At 37.0% G+C, this 23,054-nt stretch overlaps 1 long non-coding RNA gene across 1 annotated transcript; it reads right to left on the bottom strand.

The window, feature by feature from the left end:
* Positions 1 to 430: 430 nt before the first annotated feature.
* On the bottom strand, positions 431 to 8,117 carry LOC121066555. Its single transcript, XR_005817823.1, has 3 exons — positions 8,007 to 8,117; positions 1,634 to 1,724; positions 431 to 873 (listed from the first exon to the last, which is right to left on the bottom strand). It is a non-coding gene; the product is annotated as an uncharacterized LOC121066555 (long non-coding RNA).
* Between the last annotated feature and the right edge of the window lie 14,937 nt (positions 8,118 to 23,054).

Here is a 23,054-nt window from a genome sequence, read left to right as displayed (position 1 = left end):
TATCTTATCTCATTTAACAGAATACTGTTGATTCAGCATTTTTCTTCATCTCTGTCTATTTTTCTTAATGAAAAAATCAATCAATCAATCAATCAATAAACACCCATATCTGTATCTACATTTCTATTTTAAAATAAAACTAGAAGGTCAGATAATACTAGTATTATTGGTTTCTGTTGTGTATGTCCAGTAGGCTTGCTTTTGAAGACTCTTTCGTTGCTTAGCAGGAGGTAAAGCTTAAACAATGCCACCTGGAAAATCTGCTGATTTGCAGCAGCCTATTCCATGTTCTGCTGCACCTCATGTCTTTTGCCTCTAAAATCAGTCCTTTGCCTTTTGTTGTAAAAGAAATAGCAGAGAAAATAATTTGGTTCTGACCGGTTTTTATTTTAGTGAAGAGAACAATTATTATTATATAATATAATATAAAACACCACAAACATATCTTCCAATCATAATTCATTAAAAAAAAAGCTCCAAGTTTCACAAAGTCTAAGTCTGACAGGATGGAATAAGAGAGAAGCCTTACAGAAGAACCCAAAACTGGGAGAAAGTATCATGTAGACAAAATGTTATCAAAGCATACAATTTGCCATCAGAAACTAAGTTCCCACAGCTCACTGAATCATAAATAAAGACTTAAAATAAACAAACAAACAAAAAAAGCAGTTAATTCATAGATTCTCTTGCTGCTGACATGGACACTAATACACTCGGCTCTGGCTGCACAAGAATAAACAGCTTTGCTCTGCGTATATAGACCATCGAGTGACCCCACCTTTTCAGATTAAGGGCCTAATTCCTTGAAGATGGATTTCCACAGAGCTCTGGAAAAAAAAAATGCTTTCTTACTGATGTAAGTCTGATGGCATCCTAAAAGAAGAAAAAAAAAAAAAAAAAAGATATGGGTATTTAGAAGCCCTACTGAAATTGTAACTAAAGTTTTTTTTTTCCCTGAAACTGTCAGGCAAATAAGGTTTTCAGTGGGGTACTATTTTATGTGAAACTAAATGTATACAGATTGCAAATCAATGTTTCAGATTCTCTTCTATGATAATGGAAATGCATTTAAATTAAGGATAATAATTCCTATTTACATTGACACCAGAAAAAACAACTGAGGGGTTTGCTCATTGTTAGATCTTATGGGAGCAATATGCAGTAAGTCATGTATACTCCATTTTTGTTTCTGAAATATCAAAGGTACCGTCTGCTTGATTCTGCTTGGATCCTTATTTAAAAAAAAAAAAAAAAAAAAGTTAACTTTTAAAAATAAACAGCAAAACCTGAATAATCCAGTACTACATGTATTTTGGAAAATAAAAATGACCTAATTAAAAATGTGAATATAGAGGTACAAGCACCAGTTGCATCCAGTAATTGCCAGCAGTCAATGTTATTGCATGCAGAAAATTGACTGGCACACCCAATATAAATTATTGATGTACTCATATTGACGTATTCTGACTTTGATGGATAGAAAATGTAACGTTATTGTAATATGCATATTGTATTAATAACATAACTAATCAAAGATAATTTTTAACAAACTATGACATAAGGCCTTAAATTATTGATGGAGAACAGTTTAGAGATGGTTAGTGCATTAGTTGAATGTGTTCATTTCACTGACCATTTGGTCTGGTCCCATCTGCCACAAGTTAGCTTCCTCGTCTCTCTAGTACCCATTCAGGTGCATTTGGAGCAGCTGGGATATTAGTTCTCTATGGAGAAATAAGATATCACCATGACTCGCCAATGCTCCCTGCAGTTCCATGCTCCCCAGCAGCCTCTTCAACAATAGGACAAGGCCTTTCTCAGTTCCAGGTCTAATAATTTAATCTCATAAAACAATGTAACTTAGTCCCTTAGAGAGCCTTGCCTTATTAATAAAAAATGCAGGCATACAATTTAGATTGTTACAGTGACATTCTTCATGTTGCATTTTTTCATTCTGTCAAAAGCTTCTGGAAAAAAAAACTTAATAAAGAGAGACTTAGTCAAGGAAATAATGTGGTCATTTGAGCTAGTTGGCTGAGGATTATAGCATGAAAATGAGGAAAATGTGGGGACAGGAATGGGAAAGACATGAGAGATGGAGGGTTAGTGCATTAAAGTAGCTCTTTTTCTTTAATTCTTTATTTCCACAATGCTAGAAACAGAGTATGGATTGCAAAATGAGAAGATTTCATTTTTGAACCATCTTTGCAGTTAAACATTCTAATAGCAAATAGGCCATATTTGCTTGATAATAATAATAGCATAATTTAGCTGGACAGTGAACGAAAACAATGTATAACATGGATCTGTCCCTAAAACAAGTGGCTTCCCATAATTTTTACTTAAGCTGTGTGGTGCAAACTGGCTATCTGTAGCATGCAGCATTTGCAGGTGGTGCTCATTTCCAGGCATGTTTTAGGTTAGAAGATGTTCTTTATTGTTAACCCTTACGTAGTAACTCAAGAGGAATGTCAAGATGAAACAACTGTTTAGAAGCTTAAAGAAAACGTGACCTGATAGCAGGCATCTTTTGAAAGAAAATACTCCTTGTTGCCAAACTTTACTTGGGGTGGCGTGAGATGATGCTCACCAGTTGGTGACCTATACCTTAGTTCATGCATAGCTTGTTAAATGGACTTCAACAATTACCAGCAACAATCAAAGCATGAGTCAGGGGGTGAAGTCAGCCACTGAGTGAACAAAAAGAGATGTCAAAGTCCTCTTATTATTGCTGTCAAAAAAAAAGTACTTATTTTTGTGTTCCCATAGTCAGAGAATGTATGATTTCACTTGTTTTTCCCTTACGTAGGCTGCGATTACTGTCTTCACCAAAACAGAATGAGGCGGGTCTGAAAAAGTAGAGGAATTTCAGGACGTATTCATATGGCAAGCCCTTGTTTACAGTAATATCACAGACCCAGGAACCACTGATGAAAAAGTATCTGGATTTTCCATGCGGCTCTAGAGAATCAAGGCAGTGATTCTGTTTCGGTCCCCAGCACTCTTGTTTACTGTCTCTGAAAATAATCCAAAAAGGACTTCTCCAGACTAGGTTTTCTGTCCTAATCACAAGTGAGAGCTTGTCAAGGGCAACTGAGAAATAGTACATCCCCACCGCTGTGTGATTTGTCTTATGTGACTAATGTATAACAGAAGAAACTGGGATGGAGTTTCTAGCTTTCCAGCTCCAGTGGGACACACTGAGGATGTCTGTGGCTCTCCAGCTCAGTCATCTGCTGGGGGAATGCTTGGGAACTTCCCAGGGCCTGAGCTAGTCTATTTCCCCTTTTATTGATGAAAACACTGCCTTTGTCTTCCCTGTCCTTGTCAGACGTGACTAACTCTCAGAACTCATAAAAGAACTTCCAAAGAACTGTTTACTCCTAACTATATCAGATGTACAAAAAGAGGTTAGCATGTGTTTTTTTCTCCTTTTTTTTTTTTTCTTTTTTCTTTTTAAACGAAGCAAGGAGTCTCTGTCCCAAGAGACAGCAAAACCATCAAGTTTTGGGTCTATGTACTATTCAAACCTCAGACATTGAACATGACTTTGATATCAGTATGTGATTTTAGGAAACATGATACAAAATACAGAAGGGACAAAAAAACTGTTTTTCTACTGCTGCTGGCAAAAGGAGTACTTATTTCAGTATTCTAACTGTTAGCGAGCATATGATATCCAACTGTTTCTTCCAGAAGAATTAAAAATTGTTGAGTGGCATTCTGCCTTCTTCCCAGATTTCATGGAAACAGCTGGTTAAAATGCTGTACTTCCTCACCCTTCTGCTGGAGCCTGGTGTTTAGTCACAGACTCACATTTTTGCCCTTCTATTTAAACACTGTTTATGCATTATTAGTCTAGGTGGAGTAAAACATTCTGCAAGATTTTGAAATTAAGGGCAAAAATTGCATAGTAGAGTTGTCAAAACACACTTGAACGAAGATTGAGCTGTGCCACTCCTGGTTTGAGTCGAAGGGTTTATCCATATTGACAGAAGTTAATAAATCCTTGTACAATTTTGCAAATACACAACAAGAACAGCCTAATTCATGAAAAGAAGCTGTAAAAGAAGCTGTATTTTTTTGAACTATATAGTTTATGTTTAAATTGCTTGTTCCCATGTCAGAGAAAACTGTTTCTCTTGACTGTCTATCTGCATGCTTGAATTAGCTTACAGCAGATTCCTCATTGTAATACAGATTAGTCCGTGGATGGGGCTAGATTTCTGTTCCTGATATTTGTTTATGATGCCTTCCCCAAACTATCAAAAGGTGAAACCAGCTTGTTCCTTTGTTGGTTCCTGGCTACAGTATTCATTGGATAGCTTTCTAATCACAGCTAAAAAGCTGTACAGACAAGTACCTGCAAAACCAAGTTGCATTTAGTTTTAAAGAGGACTCTCATATATTGAGATTTCTCTGTGCAAGAAAACATGATTTTAGTTCTTCAGGATTAGTGAATTGAACAACGTTGCACATATTTGGGTTGTCTCTCACTATGTAGATAGAATCATAGAATCACAGATATATGTAACTGATTTTCTGTATATAGTATGGCTTTGGAAATAGGAATGAGAACCTGATTCCTGTTTTATATTCTAGGTGTAGGGTGTGGTGCTCTCTCTTTGGAGGTAGCTTTGAAATTTCAGCATAGAAGACATAAGGCAGGGGTATAGGTTGTACCATGTAATACCCCAGAAGCTGCCGTATCAAGGGTCATACAGCAATGTGAAAAAAAATGGTATAGCTTAGGCAATGTCTAACTCATGTGCAGCATACAATCTAGAGTAAGAGATACCCCAGGGTGCGATTTATTTACCCATACAGGCTGTCCGGACTGAAGCACCAGAGCCTATTTACAAACATTGGCCAAAGTCCTCTGCCTTGCTGGGAAGAATGTTATGGGCTGTCTACATTTCACTGGAGGTCCTAACCATCCTTCCCACTCACACAGCAGTGACAGCACTGTTCTCTCACACAGCAGCCTCCTGTTGCTTAAGGATGCTCCATTAAAAAAGTACAACTGAAAATCTGTGGTGGTTTTATATGCAGATTCCTGAGTCTCTCAAACATGTTTTCTGGAGGGACTTGGGTTTCATTGGCTATAGCTATGTTATAATGAGTCTGTGTTTAAGCCCAGAGCATATGGACACAAGCCCAGGCTACAGCATGGACATTCAGTGAGTTCCAGAGTTTGAGGAGAGAAAGTCTGATCTCACCTTCCGCCCTAGAGCAAAGCCATGCCTCTCCTGCCTGCAGTGTGAAGTGGCTGTGCATAGCTGTCCCAGCCACCAGCACACAATGCCTTAGAGCCATTGCACCCTGCTGAATTCATGCAGCAAAGTCATGCCAGGGGCATTGCAAGAGCCAACACCTCATGCAGTAAGGGCTGAAGGGGTACAAATTGATATGGGTACAGGGAGGTAGGTAGGGTGCTGTGCCCTGGTCTGCACTCTGCTGAGCAATATGGGCCCATCCTTTGCCTCCATCAGGGATGTAACACCTTCCACCAGCTGGATATGTAAACACAAGGTAGATCTTTTTTATAACATGGAAAAAAACTGTTTCCTATTTTTGAATTGATAAATATAGTCCTTTTCCCTGCTAAATAGCATGCAATTATTTCATCTACTACTTCAAAAGCATTTGAAAACATGAAAGAGCTACCTGGTTTATTTGGTCAACAGAGGTGCAAAATTAAAAAGAAGGAAAGATCATTTTTTGAGTATTTTACTCAGTTTATTCATGTAGCAAGGTGCTGCTTAGCTTTGAGTGTCTGTCTGAGGAATGGCTTCTTTTGCACTGAATACCATGAAATATATGGGAGCAAGATTATATCTAGAGTTACTGCAATCTCAAATTACTAATTTGTTTTAATGAAATTCAACTTCTCCCAAGATTGCCGCAGAACTATATAATGATTTGAAGTGCTAATGTTCGCACTGGGATCTTTACATTAGCAAATAAATCTGGGAAAATAAACATATCCATTTGTCTGCCTTGCAGGAATATTCCTGAGGAGGCAGCTGCACGCTGTTTTGTTTCATTGTTTTGTTTTGGTTTTAACCAGCTTGGCTTTCTTTTCAACCATGCTGGAGGACAGGAAGGCTCTATTTCAGTGGTAAAAATGCTTCTTTTTAGCCAGAAAATGAACGTCGGCTCCACCATGGAAGTCATAAGGATATACACTGTAGCTCTATTTACAGTAGGATGAACTATAAAAGCAAAGCACTAAGAGTCAGTCATCACCACAACTTCACTTTTGAGTTCCACCAGTGAAAGCATCTTGTAAGACCATGGTGGTTTTTATTGTGTTATGCTTTCTGAAAGTGCTCAAGCTCCATTTACAAAGTCTGTTTCCCAGAAACAATAAACATAAGTGACCCGTGTGCATGACTTGAAAATCAAATCTTCAGAGACAACTGTAATAAACAGCTCAACTAAATGTTACACTAAAATATAACTCAGGAAATCAACACTCAAAATAAACAAATAAAAACATTGGGAAGTTTTAAGCAGATGTTGAGATTGATTCAACAGATAAATTATGTATCCCATATAAAGACTAAGCTCCAGGCTTTCATTTGGAAACCAGTGGAAAAATATTAGAAATATCTTAAATGAAGTAGAAAGGTGAATTAATTTTTAGGCAGAGATGATTTATCTGAAGTTCAGCAAATTTTGGGGTTAGTCTCAAGAATCTGACCTTTATGAAAAGTTCCACTGACCAATTAAATGAGACAAAGAAAGAAATCAAAGAGCCATAAGAATGAGAATGTTGTATCTGGTTTTCTTTAGATAAAATTGACTGAAATCACAAAAAGGAGATTAATCATAAAAAATATTTTCAAATAATTTTTTGACTCCAGATGAGGGCAGACCTAGGGAAAGGTGTTGCCCAGCTGTAAATGTGTGTAACTTCTACACACGTCCTCTTTTGACTTTGCCAAATAATGGATAGGTCTTGTGTCAGTCTTCAGAAATGGGAATAAAGCAAAGACTTTTAATTTTTATTTGCAAATCAGAAACAGCCACCATTCTTACTTCCATTGCTTCACATGAAGATGCAGACACATAAAAATGGTTTGATTTTCTTTCAAGGAACCTAGGCCAGAAAGTATATCATCTAATTTTGATTTCAACTTTCAGCTATTTTGAAGGGACAGAGACACACTGAGCCCTTCCTAAAATCACTGTCTCTGCTCCACTGGTGGTGAAAAGAAAGAGGCATTTCTAAATAACCAGTTTAGATTCAGGCATATAACTTTTGGTGACTTACATTGAGATGAATCCGATCCTTGGTAAAGCTGAGATAGCAATTGGATCTAAAATGCTCTAAAATCTCATTTGTGAAGCTAAAGCAGTGTTTGAAATACTCAGGCTTCTTTTCTGATTGTTTTCTGCTCACCAAAATAACTGCTGGGTCTGTTATCCTGCAAATACCTTTGGATATATTTATATATACGTTTCCCACTTTGTGTCTAACTGCCATTATTGCTAGCGGGAGATGTATGTGGATACTGAGAGCAGAATATACCCCAATTTCAAGTACCTGAATTATTTTTCCTTTGCATGGAATATGATTAGTTGTAATGAGAATTCAGGATTCAATGAAGGTGAAGTAGCTTAATGGTGAGAATTTAGTGCACTTTTACAATCTGATTATCTTAAAATGTCTCAACTTACAGCTTTTTCAAGCAGACATAATGGACCTTATTCAATAAGTTTGCTTAATCAGGTGTTACTTGTGGAGAAATATTACCATTCTAAAAATAAAAGACTATGTTTCTATGTGTTACTACTGGGCTTCTCCTTTTTCTTCTTATAAAAGGCATTTCTGATATAGCTCTGCAATTCTTTTATTAATTTCTTTATTTCACTGAAATCAAAGTAGCTTGTAGAACTTGCTCCCCTGGGTTTAGTTTTTTACATATTTCTGATGATCATAGTGACTTGGAGATATTTTAGCTTCCATAAATAATATTTGGCAAAAAATAACATATTACCTGTATAGGAACCAGGAAAGTCATGGTCTTCTGAGGAGACATGGTCCTGATGAATGAAAACAGGACTGAGAAACTTGTAAATATGACCTTGACACTAGCTTGTTGTATTATTTTAAGTAGCTTTTCACACTGCTGCCTCAGGGTCTGCAAAATGGATGCACCTTTTCGTACCTCATGCTTGAGAGTAGCTAGTGTTTTTCTGCTGCTTGAAAAAAACTGTATGAAAAAACTCAGTTAACATCAGTGTTACAGTGCATTGTCCATGTCTTTCCTAACACAAAGGTTACATCCTCTTCATTTGAAGTTTGTGAAAATGGCCTCAGCAAGTGTGCTTAAGCCACAGACAGTTTCTACTTTCCTATGGGAGTGCAGCACCTAGCATGATAAGACTGATTTGGGACCACTCCATCTTATAGTTGATTCAATGTTTCTCCAATGCACAGCTTTGTGCTCAAGATGGGTTTAAGCAATCTGTAGTGAAAATGCAGTTTTAGGAAGACAGCAAGGTCAACAACTTGGGGTGTTTTTGTTTTGTTTTGTTTTGTTTTGTTCTACACATATTGTGCATGGATACTTATATATACATATATACACATACCAATATGAAACACCTAAAAAAGAAAACATTTTTTCCCTATTTGAAAGTAAAGACTAGAGAGTACTCAATACCTGTTATGTTATTACTGAGGGTATGAGGACCCAGAAATGTGTCATTCACTTGTCTTGTTGTGTTATGCTGTGTAGAGCTACACAAATCTATCTACACATAGATGGAGACTTATCTGTCTGTGCTAACTTAAACTGCTTAAACCTTAGTTTTTTGGTTTAAGTGAGCTGAACTTGAACATAGCACTTCTTCAGGTCTGAAAATAAATATTTAAAGAAGATGTAGTACATTGTCCTTTGGAAGCACTTAGATTTCCACTGACTATATAGAGGACCAGATGATCATCTTAGTCTAAAATTAAAGAGTAAATTAGAGTAACATCAAGTAAAATGAAACTGACTTTCAGGTTGCATGAAATTGTTGAAAAAATAAAAAGGATGTAAGAACTGTAAACATGCAAAATGGTTTCAAATATATTCAAAACTTTCAGCACATAAAAATGAGGTAATCAATGTTATGAAATATCTAAGGATAATTTTGAATACCTGTTTCTTAGTAGAAGGTACAGACAGGACTGATGAGGGCATGAACCATATAGAAGTCTGGCTGGTGGTATATCATGTGAGAAACACATTGTTATTGCACAGTCTAGTATCCTGTGCAGAAATACTAGGCCAAACAAATGACTAACATGCTGGGAATGACAAAAATCTGTCATCTCGCTTTATCAGCCTCTATCACCATGGTTTTTCAAAGCTGCTAATTAGTATCAAAGAGAAAGCCTATGGAATGTAGAAGAGTAAAATGGATGAGAACTTTTAACTTTTTGAAAGAACAAAATGGTTCAGAAAATATCAGGACAGGACAAGGTTACAATGAAATTTCCCCTTGTTTTTCGTGTTGTGACAGAGCTACTAAAAAGAAAGAACAAAAAATAATACAGAACTGAAAAGATATGAAAACATTGTAAGTCGTATTATTCCATGAATTAACTGTACAATGAATTGAATCGTGTAGTACATACTCAAACATTCAAATTGATCAAAGTTTTATCTGGGTTAGTAGGAAAGATGTGTTGACATTACCTGTTGAGGGACATTTTTGCTTATTGATATGGGATATTTGCTCTGACATTTCAGCTTGTTGATTCTTTGACATTTTTCAGAAAGGGAAGCTAGTCTGTGAGCAGGTACTGAAATGATAAAACTGTTGAAATCCAAAACAAATTCAAGAGGTTTGGAAAAGGTAAAAGGCAAGAATTGTGGTAAGTGCCTTAATTGCAGTGAGAAGTTGCGAAATGGCAATGTCACAAATCAAGTAGTTCAAGAACATCCTATGACTCCTGTTATTTGAGCAAGTTTAGGACTATTTTGAATAGTGACCCAGAAGTCATTCCTTATCTAGAGAAGTCAGTGGAGCTACGCTGCCTTACTGATGATGTCACTAGGAGGAGAACATCATCCACAACTTTTAGCTTCCTTTACATTATGATCCGAGTTTTCCTTTGTCTCATGTACATATGCAGTGAACTCACTTTTATTGCTGGAAATGGTTGTCATCAAAAATGCCAACTTGTGGAGCAGGTATTTCAGATGATATTCATTGTATTCATTGCACTGATGTGACATGGTTGTCTATTTTGAAGCCTGTAATAGCCTGTGAATGATCAGAGGAAGTCACTTTCCTATCATTCGTGTGCCATAAATACATATGAGCATATAAATATAGACATGTATATGATTTTGAAAACTAAAGCTTTTAGTGATTGGCTAGGCTAACAACATCCTTAACAAGCTTGTTTTAGTCTATTACTTCAAATTAATTTTTTAAGACTAGAGCATTAGAGAGTATGTCTGCTGGGGCTGCAGTTGGAAAGACAAGTCTGCAGGCTAGACTATGGAATAAAAACAGCACATAAGGGAAGGAAACTGCCTAAAGGAAACATACTGCTGTTTGAATAGCAGGCGAGAGGTGGGAGGCAACCAGCTGAAATAATCCTTGTTTAAAAAAAAAAAAAAAAAAGAAGAAATCAAAACGAGGAAATAGGTCCATATCTTCTGTAATATCCCAAACTCAAACTGAGGCTTTGCAAGTCTTAGCCTTTCCTACACATTTTTCTTAGCGCAGAGGTTGATTTTTGAGAATTACTGGTTAAAAAAACAAACAAACAAAAAAACTGCAAATGGTTTGGAGAGTGACCAATGATGCAGATATACATCAAGGGGGGAAAAGGATGCTGTAGTTGCCTCTTCGTAGTTGTCTCCCCTGTATGGTACATCTGCCATGGCACATGGCAGAGAAATGTCATTTTGTGTACAGGTCTGTGCAGCCAACAAACTTTGATGTCATGTTCAGAGTTCCCAGAAAATTCCCAAATTATTTTCTGAAGCTAAAAAAAAGTTTTATCTGTAGGACAGAAAAGTATAACAAAATATGTGGCAATCAGGAGATTGTCATAAATATTCTGAGATTGTATATGATGGTTTCTTTTCCTTGTCCTTCTGATTTCTGGACTTTGAATGCTCAATTTTAATTAATTTCTCCAAAGCAAAATATTATTCCTTAAAGAAAGTTGAGATTCTTCTGTTTCCAAGAGCTGGAGCTTAAAAGAAACATCACCTAATACCATGAGGCTCATGCTTCAACTGAGAAATACCAAAACTGAGTCTAAAAGTCTGTCCAGAACCGGTACCTCTGACTATACTCAAATTCCAAGTTCCTTTGAGGAGCTCCCTAGTATTAGTCAGGCACAGGCAGAGCAGATAGCATGGGGTATTTCAGAATAAGGTCCTTTCAATAGAAATATCAGTCTCAGCCAATTGCCTGAGCCTCAAACAATATTTGATACCCATTCCAGTTCCTCATGTTTGTTTTGTGGATGTTTCCATAGTCTCACCCGACTCCTGAGGCACCCAAGAAGCCATAGTCTGAATCCTAATGTAATACCAGGGACAAATAGGAATGGAAGAGCTTTGAAGACACTGAGGCATTGAAGAGATCTGTGTGTACATATCCCCAAAACTGGGTCCAACAGGCTATCATGAGCTCTGATTTTTGGACTTACATGCAGCTAAAATGCCTTAAAGGATCTGCCTTGAATCACCGCCCCCCTCCCCGCCTCCTTTTTTTTTTTTTTAATTTCTGTCTCTTCTGGGAACATTGCCTTCAGTTCTTCAGGTTTTGCTTAGATCTGAGATCTTCCACTTTCAAGTTTATACTTTCATCCCAATGCTGATTTTGTTTTCTAACTATAACAATTATACCATTAATTTTGCTAATATACATCATGAATTTAATTCTCACCACATCAAAGCCAGAGAATAATTATGACTGAGCAATAGTTACTATGCCCCTCCTAACTCTTCCAGAGTAAAGAGAAGCATTTTGAACTTATACAGTCAAAAATTAAATGCAAAATAAGACATCATCAAAATGGCCAGAAACTGGTAAGATTCTTATTTTAACCTGACCAAAAAAGTCATCCTAGAAAAACAGAATCTGTGAAGCTGCAGCCATCCTGCATCATACAATCCTTTGTGGAAGAATCAAAGGAACTCCATATCAATGCTGAGTAGATATATGTGCATACATACATGTGTGTGGAGTTACTTTAACAGCTTTAATTGTATGCTACTCTCTCTCTCCCAAAGGTAAAATGGGAATCTATTGTATAGTTTGCTATCAATTGAGCGGTCTTCACGCTTAACTCCTCTACAGACTGACTACATATAAATATACATATATATATATACAGACTGACATATATATTTTTCCTGAAGTGGTTTAAGAAAAAATAGTTGAAAATTGCCACTATTTCCATTTTTTTAAATTATGTTTAACAGCATAATTGCTGCTAAACCTCCTTTTCCCCCAACCAAAAAATAAAAAAAAATAAAAAAATCAGGATACAAACTGTCATTGAACCTCAGAGAAAAAAAAAATATTGAACTGCTGTGCTACTAGCATAGCATTGCTATAGCGAAACACATACTAGTGAGTTGGAATCATATCATTCTGAGCATCTGCACTACTCCTCCTTGGAGAGTGCATACTAATCATCTCTCTTCATGGTCAGTAACCACATAAGGACAACACCAGACGATGCCAGTGGTTTTGGTCCTGTAGCATTTATATGCTTTCCTGCAAAGATAGTCATGCCAGATAATATTCGTCAACCTTGTCTTTGGTCTTCTCTCTTGATTGAGGCAGATGTTTATTTTCCATCTGCACTATATGTCAGTGCAACTGCAGCCTTCATCTGGCAAAGGGTGCCTGTAATATTATGAGGCCATCGCATAAGCTGCTGGAAAGATTACTCTTGTGAATAAAATCAGTTTATGGCTAAAAACATTTATTCTTCATTTTGATAAGCCCTTAACAAATGAAAATTTGCTTCCTTACACTTTTGCCAAGCATAGGACCATGTTTATTTCTAGCTATATGGGTCACGGAGGATTCCCAGCTGTTAGATAGAGTCAGTTGTGCATTGCTGCACTCAACAACATCTGTTTCACAAAAACAGTATCCAGCTTTTAGCGCTCAAATGGAGGTTGTACCATATGCCAGCAGACCACTTAGTTTTTACCTTGGGAACCAACTTTACACTAGTCAAGGTAACAGAGGAAGTACTGAGTATTTAAATGCTACCAGGCTTCAGTCACATCTTCATGTGCTCTTGTCATTTCCAACTATATATAGTAAAATTAGTTCCAAGCATATACCACAAGCTGTTCCTCTGTTTAATTATTAACTGGAAGAAAGTTTGTTTGCAAAACAGTTAAAATGTTTTTTGTGATAGACTCTGATGTTGAAACTGGTGCCATAAGATGCTTCTGCAAATACAGAACCTTGTTAAAATGTCAAATAATATCAGCTATCAACAAAGCCAGATCAGGTTGAATACCCTTTAACTACTGAGCAGTATGCTAAAAAGCCATACTATCATGGTACTCTACAGAGTCTCACAAAACATTCAAAATGTCTGGCGGTGTTATATTACCAGGATGTTTTCGATTATGATTTATGTTGTTCTACCAACTGTCTTCTATCCTCTCATTTGATTTTAATCAGTTAATGGGTCTCTAGAAATAGTTTTAAAAATACGTATCTTTGACAGCAACAGATAAATTAGATCAAAGGAAATGCCTGTGATGGGTGAATCCCTCTCTAAGAAGAATAAGAAAGAATTTTCTGCTCTTACAAATAGTGGGAGGGCAGTTGTTGCTGGTAACATTGCACAGTAGTATATTTCATTTAGCGATGCAGTATAGCAGTTTTGCAGGGTTTTTTTGTATGTATTTGTTGTTGTTGATTTTTTTTTATCAGTTGTTCATTTTTATCATAAATGTTTTGTTGCAAAAGTCATTCCTTAATGCCAAGTAAGATATTTTCAGTAGCAAATTGATTAATTTTGGTATATACCATAGAATAGCTATATTTGATTATACTTGATCCTACCAAATTGTAGCTCTGAAAATGTGGATTATACCAATGAAGTGAATGAGCGAGTTAGAATCTGTTAACACAGACAAATTTTACTTATATATAATTTAACTGGCTAGTTCCAGTTATTCTTCGTTGAAGTAATGAAAAGAGCCAGTAATTATACTACAGACCAGTTTGCCCTAAACCCCATCTTTAATTTGTAAAACTGAAGAACTAAATGAGTCAAGTTAAACTACATAATAGTTTACATCTATTTCCTAGCCAGGGCATAACCAAGCAACATGTGCATATCACTGCATAGACTCAATCCTGTAAAATTCCAGGGGAGCAGTAATAAATTCACTTGATCCTTTGTAATTCTTCTGTGAGCATCACATATGCATACTACAATTTGTGTCTGACTTTGGCTTTGGCTTTACTTACCTTTTGAGTTGTACTATGGTCATGCCTCAGGCTCCTCTTGCTCACCTCTATTGCCTGAAGGACTGGCCTCTGGTGAAGGATCGCCACAACTGCTGTGTGGCTGCTCATGGTTTTCTTTTGGATGAAAAAGAAGTGGAGTTCACATCCTTACATAGAGGAAGGTATGGCCAGAAAAGCACCCACTTCCAGTAGTAGATGCGTTTACTTCCATAATATCACCAGACCCTTACAAAGGCATGCTTTTGAGAAATGTTTCTACACATCTAACAAAAGGCAAAACAGGATTCTGAGTATGCCAACTCATAAATGGTAGTAAGTTTTAGGAGTTTTGTTCCCAAAAGGAACATGAACAAGAACAAGGATTCTGGGGCAGATCAGACCACCAGAGGTGTCAAATTTCTGAAAAAGGATGATGTAACCTTATGATTTAGTTTATGCAGCCTTTTGCAGAAGCTTCAGATAAATAGGAATGGAAAAGAAATAAGATTGCCTAGTTTTTAAATTCAGGTTAGGTACTTGATGGATAGAAAATCTTCCCAGATAGCTAGGTCTAAACTCAATCAGTAAAGTCAGAAGAGTTACATTCATTTACACTATCTCAGAATTTGGCCTATAACTATGTCTTTGGTTTTGTTCACTCTACTCATGTATGCAGCTTAGCTACACTTGGAACATGATCTGAGTGAAGAGAGGAAATGGAGAAAAAAAACCATTTTTTTCCATTTTTCACAGTTTATCCACCAATAACATCAAGCATTAGATGGCCTTTTAGGATTGGGATTTGGTAAATCTCTGACCACCTCAAAATAAACAAATAAATAAATAAATAAAAATTCTATTTTACTCAAATCACTTGAAGATTTTCTTCTGTTTTCAAACCTTTAAGAAACTGTCCAGCCAGGAATGATCCACCGAAAAGGTAGATCTCAAAGTATGGCACACTTCATGCATTGCAAAACAAAATAAATCCTTGAAATTATCAGTTCTATCTAATAATAGTGGTGGGGAAAAAAAAAAAAAAAAGAAAAAGAAAAAGAAAAAAAAAGCTCTCCTGATATTTTGAATATTTCTTTATCTTCCTCAACATAAAGTTCTTAGAACATCAATGGCTTTCTGCATGTGTTTGTTGTGCCCTATGTTTGGTTAATTCTGTACAACAAATAATATCAGTGTAGTTTATTCTTCCTGAAAGGGTTAAAGTTACTGAAGGTTTGGGGTTCCTATTTTTGTCACCAACAACTGTCTGCATAGTCACATCCTCCACAAACTGAAATAAGCTTTATTTAAGAAAAAAAGTACCTCATTGCAAAAATGAAAATACACCATCACCTTATAGCTTTCATCCTAAATATACCTTATTTTCCAAAGGAGGTTGTAATGTGAGTGTTTCTATTTTTCAGTCTTCAGAAAAATATGATAAGTTGATGGAAAATCTTACCTTCTGTTCATTGTTGTTTGGCATCCAACTCAGTTCTGAAGTGTTAACCCTTGCTTCACTTGGGAAACACGAGGATTCGGGGGAATGAAAATAACATTGAGATGGCAAGGGAACTGGGAATTCTTGTTGTTCCAAATCAAACAATGGCAAAAATGTTCCCTCCTCAACCCACTGCCTTATAACAGAATGTTTTACAATATTTCTTACCAAGCATGTTAAACTTGCAAGAGTACTTCTGTACACATATTTCTGCTCCCATTGATTAGATAGGGAAGTTAGCAAGTACACTGGACTGATTCTGGACATTGAAGCTTTGCTTTTTCTCCTTTGAGAATTGCTGCCTGGAAAAAAAGGACCTCTTGCTATCCCTTTTCAGCCCCTTCATTTCTGTCATGCACCTCGATACACTTGAGTACAATCGCAAAGGTACTTAGAGATCCTGTGTTTAGCCTGCAGAGTCTATGCTGCTGCTGCAAAGCCTCTGTGTTTCTTAGCTATCAGCTAAAAAGAGACACTCATCATTTCTCAGACAAAATGCCAGTGCTGAACCTGTGAATTGCACTGAACACCTAGCCTCGGACTGTCATTTTTCAGAGTCAAGCATACTTCTGCATGGTGTCCCACAGCCTCAGCAGGTCAGCAGGAGGGTAGCAGATGGGTGCCCTTTTCAGGGTGGGCAGTCAGATGAAGCCTGTTCAACCTTTTGGTGGTTTCACTGTGATACATTCCACTCTTTATGCATTTCATCCACCAAATCAATGACTGACACTTCTGACACCCCTTTAACTGTTTGACGGCTCATTTATTTTGTCTTTCTGTTATGATGTCGTGCGTCTGCTTCAGGCCCTTTCCCCCTCTCCCCCATTTAAAACTCTCCACTGGCTTTATTTAAGCACTCCCTAAGCCTACAAGTTTGGTGAGTTTTCTGAACAAAATAAATAAAAAAACAAGCTGGTTTTCCAGGTGGGTTTTCCCAAGCTCTCACAGCTCTCATTAGAGTAAAGTTTTACAGTTACATCTGTGCAAACAGTGAAAACAAATACAGTGTAATGGCACAGAGCTGAAGGAAGTTAAGTGCACCTCTCCACCTGCCAAGGCCCAGATGTGAGATATAACATGGCACAAAGACCCCAAATATTGGGACACAACAAAATTATGGCTACAGAAGGCTTCAGTACTATGTTAGTTTAATTTCTTGAAGCATAATGTTTTCTGCAACCACTGTTTCACCACTCCTGTTGCAAGCAGTTTTACAGCACTAGACATGAAGTAAGATTTATAATGTTGCTACAATCAGAAATGAGCAAAATATTTGTCTGCAATGAAGAATGGCCATCGTTAAGAGAGACCATAAAGAGAGATGTTAGAGTCTCTTGCCAGAGATAGGTAAGATATGCAACTTACAGCAGGGATACATTCTATCTCACAGAATTTGGATATGTATTAAGAAAGCAAAGAAAAGACTATTTTCTGAAATTTCTGGGATTTTCCAAAAATGAGCGAGAAGCACACATATTGAGTCTCTTTCTCTTCTTTAGGCCTCTTATTCTTACAAAGTGACATTATTTGGTGCATAAAGGCAGTGAACAATAAGTTGTTGCTTAAACAGAGAAATCCCTTATTAGAGCTAAGCTCTTATATCAGAGAGACATAAAGGGATATTATCTGATGAAAGCCTGAAATGCTTCTGAGATGTAGTTTGCCATGCTCATACTGGATCAGGTCCCATTGAATACAGTATTTGAGCTACAGTAATAAACGCTACAGTACTAGAGCATGCACAAGCACAACACTGCCTCAAATACATTCTCCCATTTTGTGTAGTCTTATGGACTGTATGCGCTGGAGACATGCCAACCACATCTTTTCCATTTAAATATCCTTTTTTTTTTTTTTTTCAACTGTATATACATTCTATGATATTCTTTGGATACAAGCTCTACAATCTAATTACCATGTGAATGAAATTTTTTTTTTTTTGCTTTTGCTTTGCTGCGTGACAATGTGCTTGGGTTCCTCTTAATTTTTGCATCAGAGAAACACTTACTAGTTGTTCCCAGTTTGACATCTTCATGACATATATGACTTTACAGACTTGTCCTCAATCATTCCTTTTCTAAATGAAAGGAATTTTACTCTAATCCATGTTCATAAAGGAAGCCTTTATCTGTTCTTCCAATTGGTCTTTTCACACTCTTCTCCTGCTGCAGCCTTTGGATATGGAGGGGACCAGAAACACATGCAGTTCTCATGGGACTCCGCAGGGATTCACAATGGCATAATGATATTTCTGTTTTGCTTTCAATTTCTTTCCCAATAATTTGTACTTTTTTTTTTTTTAAATTGCCTCTGAGTTTTGAGCTGAGATTTTCATACCCACAATGAGTCAAGATGTCTTTTCTGGGTGGTAATAGCTAATTTAGAGCTCATCACTGTGTATGTATAGTTTATGATATACATTTTCCCCTATGTGCATTATTTACACCTATGGATATTGAATTTGCTATATAGGTCTTAATCATTCAGTACTGTGAGATCCTTTTGTAAGTCTTTGTAGACATTTTACTACTAATTAAGGTTTTGAATCATCTGGAAGTTTGCCACCCTTCTTTTCAGATTATTTGTAGTTTGGACAGCACAGGTTGTCCTCTAGAGTAACTATCAGCACAAAGAATTCATCTGCTATGGCTTTGTGATCCTCATCTGCTCTTTTCACACTCAAGTAATTTCTTATACCTTAAAAGTTTATTCACAGGCTTTCTTCTTGCTGCGTAGAACATTTTTGTTATTGCTGTTATTCTTTTAATAAGTTATCTTTAGTTATCTTCATTTTTTTCCTTATTAGTATTTACATTTACAGTGCTAGAATTCATGGTTTCCTTTATTTTCATTGTTTGAATGCTTGACCAGAAGATTTTTTTCCTGCAGCCTGACGAACATCTTTCATTCCTAATTGTCTTTCCTGTTCTGTTGAATCTTCACCTCTGGTTCTTTTCCAGTCCTTCAAGACAATCTAGGTCTCCGACCACTTATATTTGATCCTAAACGAACAGTCATAATTACACATGCAGTAATAATGAAATTCAGGAAATCTGCAGAGCAATAGGAATTTTTTTTTTTTTTTTGTAAAATTACAAAATTATAGCTGTAAATAATACAAGAAAGAATAAGAAGTTACTGCAACAGGCAACTTGCCTTTAAATGTTACCAACATCTGGAGTAATTAGTATGAATTGAAAAGGGCAAATGAAATTATAAAAATGTCCTGTATTTACTTTCTGACAACACAGACAGTCCACATCTGCCATATCAGGAACAGTAACGAGGCCAGGAAACCTTGGAGTTCTGCAGGGAAAGCTTTGTTTGTTTGTTTGTTTCTTCAAATATTTACTGTACTTCATATATTATCATGGGGGAATAATTTGTTGGTCTAGAAAGTGTGAAATACCATGCTTAATAGAAATTATTTCAAATCCCAAATTCATCCTTCTTTTGTTAGCTCATGACAGTTTAAAGAATTGGACAAGAAGAGTGTAAGGATTTGCTTTCTGTCATGCTACATCTGTCTTGGGATCTTTTTAAGAGAAGGTATTTATCAAGGTATTTTTCAAAACGGAAATATAGGTTTCATTCATCTCTGTCAGTGGAGGATAGTGGAAATTGATGAAATATGAACAGAAATGTGGGAAAAATACAGAGAAGACCTTCATATACACACTGATGTGTCCAAGTTACTTGGCTCTTTAGTTTGGTCCAACAGCTGACTTACTACGGTATTTTTTATTTACTCCTATTCTCACCTGTGAAGCTTTTGTTCTTTTCATCTGACTCAAGTTTCATTTATGAATAAATAGTGTTATTATTTATCAGCAAGAGACTAATAGGCACACACACTTGACTAATAGGACCATATTCTACAAATAATCAACTGACATGAGATAGGTTATTTACAGAGGAGGGTACCATTAAATTTACATTAAAATGTGGCCATTTATTAGTGGGTAATGTGCAGCCAGGCAAGTGTTCTCCATTTGTATTTAGCTTTAATGTTGGTTGTCTCTGTTTGAAAAATAAAAAACAACAAAACAAACAAAAAAACAGATTTTTCATAGCTGAGAAAGGATTTGTATGCCTAAAATTTGTAGCTTTCTCAATGATTTCAGCTGTTCTAGTGACTGATATTATCTCTGTCTGCAGACCATGACTTGTGCATGTCCTTAAACAAATGTGGGTAGGCACTAGCAGTAATTCTTTCACTGGCTTTGATGACAGCTTCAGAGGCTGTTGATCCTCCCACTGCAGAAAAACTCAAAACTGATGATCATTTGTTTGTATACATCTTCTTTGGAAACTTTGAGGCTGAGCCTTCAGTCTTGATACTTCACACAGGAGTAAATGGCATCAGTTAAACGGACTTGTACAGACACCATTTAGTTGGTGAAAACTTTCCATTTGGGTTTTCTTGCTTAGTGTTTCCCTGAATACAGTTTCCCTGAACAAGGATTCATAAAAAACTGGGCCCTTATTCTGAGTTTCTCAGTGCATGTATAAGGGTTATGTGATCTCACAAATTTTGGATGTCTGCAGTGACTGATGGCTACCTCTAAGATTGCCTTCCTAGGTTTCTGTGGTGGTCAGCAGAGAGAAGGAGAATGTGTCTGACCTGTTTTAGATATCTGCTTTATGATGGAATAAATCAGAACTGGAAGTGTATATCTCTGCTGTTAACATAGTGGTCAAGGCAAATAACTCATATATGCAGTCTTATAGATATCTTTATTTGGTCAGATGAAACCCACCCAGAGTGCTGTCACTTCTTCTTAGCTGTAAAATTTTATTAACAAAAATAGTTGAAGGAGAACATACCACACTGGAAAATCTGTTCTTTTACCTCTAGTTCACTGATTTGAATGCAGCCTAGGAGTGCTCATGGTCTGACAGCTGTTTAGTGACCTATGTTGCATGCTTTGAGTCTTCAGATTTTATTTTTGTGAAGTCCTAAAAATAAACCTCTTTTTGCCATCTACCTGCTCTGTTGCCACTGCCTGAACACTTGGGGTGTTTGTTCAGGCATGTTAAACATGTTTGGTTTTTCCTCCTTGAAAACAAAGTCGTTTGGTAATTATTATGCCAAACACAAGAATAAGGGGAGGAATACAGGTTTATGTGATCTTGACAGCAAACTATCGTCTAGAGGTAGTACCAACCAGCAAAGTACCAACCACATTCTGGGAGACAGGGACTTCCTACATACAGATCTGCAGTCGAGTCCTTTACTGCCTTGATATCATTTTTCAATGCCAGCTAAGACCTTTGTCCTAATTTTCAAAATAATTCATGGTTTAACCCCCAGTTGCCTCAAATTTGCGTCTATGAATCCTGCTGACAGCTATGCTCTTTGGAGACTACACTGACCACAAAGCTGAGAGCAAAGCTGGGGACACAGCACTCTCTGTTCAGGGCATCTGGCTAAGGAACAACAGTCCAGAGGAAAACAGCTTTAGGAAATTTTGCAAAAGCCATGAGAAAGCCTTTCAGCCCCAGAAAAAAACAATACACAGTTTGAACACCTTTTTCTCTCTCCACCTCAAATTCTTATCTGAGAAAGCCATACCCCAACAGAGTTTTGGCCTTAAATGCACTGGAGATTCCCTGAATAGCCCTCTGCACTTTGCTATTGCAAATGCCTTAGTATAGTGCCAGGACTCCTGGCAGCAGCATAAAAGCCAGAGAGGTACAGAAGAATTATAGTTGTGCTTCTCAGGTCTAGAGTGTGCAAGTGGAGTAGCCTACACTTTAGGGGTGAGCAAAGACAGAGGCAAGATCTAGGCAAGTTGGTCAGCTATTTTACTTCCTTATGCCAAGGAACATGCCCGCCCCTGGTGCTTTAGGTTATTCGGGGAAGACGGTAGTCCCACTGCCTGTTGAAGAGGTTTACATTATCCTCTGTTCAATTTCCAGGGGATGTTACTGTGTGCCTGGCAGGACTAGAAGCCAGTAAAATGATTAAAAATGCAGCTTTCTTTAAAACATTCATGCAAAATCTGTATCTACCTAGTTGAATGCCTAAATTACTTTGACTTTCTGAAGATTATATAACTATACATTTCCCATATACAACACTCTTCTAAGGAGATTACCTGAAAAGGCTGGCTAACCAGAAACCCCACAAAGAGGCATTAATACATTAATAGCATTCTTTGTATAACTGGGAAACAAAGCTATAGTGAGTTATTCAGTCCAGTGATACTTGAAAAGTTAGAAGCTGCTTGCAGCATCATTTTGAAATGCTTTGATTACAAAAATGTTTATAATGTAATGACAGTGCTGTTAAATCTGAGGTACATGGTCATAAAACTCAGACATCTTGGGAACACTGTGAGAGTTCAAGAGCTGTTTGCTCTACACCGTGAGACTTCATGGGTAGTCACAATTAGAGCATTTTTATGGTCTTGAGAGTTCAACTGATTATTAAGGAGAAGAAAAAAGTCTCTAAAACACATTGCTGATGTTGTCCCATTCACCAAAGGTTCCCAACCCTTTTAACCCGCAGTTATGTGGCGCTTGGAACAGCTGAGGGGGCAGATCCCACAGAGCACAGGTAGGAAGGAGGAGGTGGCTACTGAAAGAAACTCCAGAAATCTATGTAATAAAAAGGTTTCCAACCATAACGTTAAAATAATAACTATGCTGTTCATCAGTCATTCTAGCCAATAGCTCATGCTCTGTCCCATTGTATCATACACTTGCATCCCACTGGTAATGACTTGTTCTTTGAATTGCAATTAACCTATTTAAGACCAATTAAGAAACAGATCTTGAATAGGCCTGCAGTATTACAGCTCAGTACTCACAGAAGATGACAATGATGTTTTAATTAAATATGGGAGCAAAAGGTCTCAAACTGAAGCTTACAGCTAACTAAGCAGCAGTCATTTGGTTACTGAACAGGCAAGGAGCTTTATGGTCTCCTTCCACATGGTTCAGCCTCCATAGCTCTCAAGTTTGCTTAAGGCTAAATACTTTTCCTAATCTATTATTGCAGAGATGTCCCTCCCACCCCTATTTTCCAGACAGCAGTTTGGTATGTTGTAACAAACTGTGATTATCCCTGCCCCTCCTTATTTTTTTGGTG

Source organism: Cygnus olor, chromosome 2 (genome assembly GCF_009769625.2).
Source record: "Cygnus olor isolate bCygOlo1 chromosome 2, bCygOlo1.pri.v2, whole genome shotgun sequence".
NCBI classification, from domain to species: Eukaryota; Metazoa; Chordata; class Aves; order Anseriformes; family Anatidae; genus Cygnus; species Cygnus olor.
This window is presented reverse-complemented; position numbering and strand designations above follow the sequence as displayed.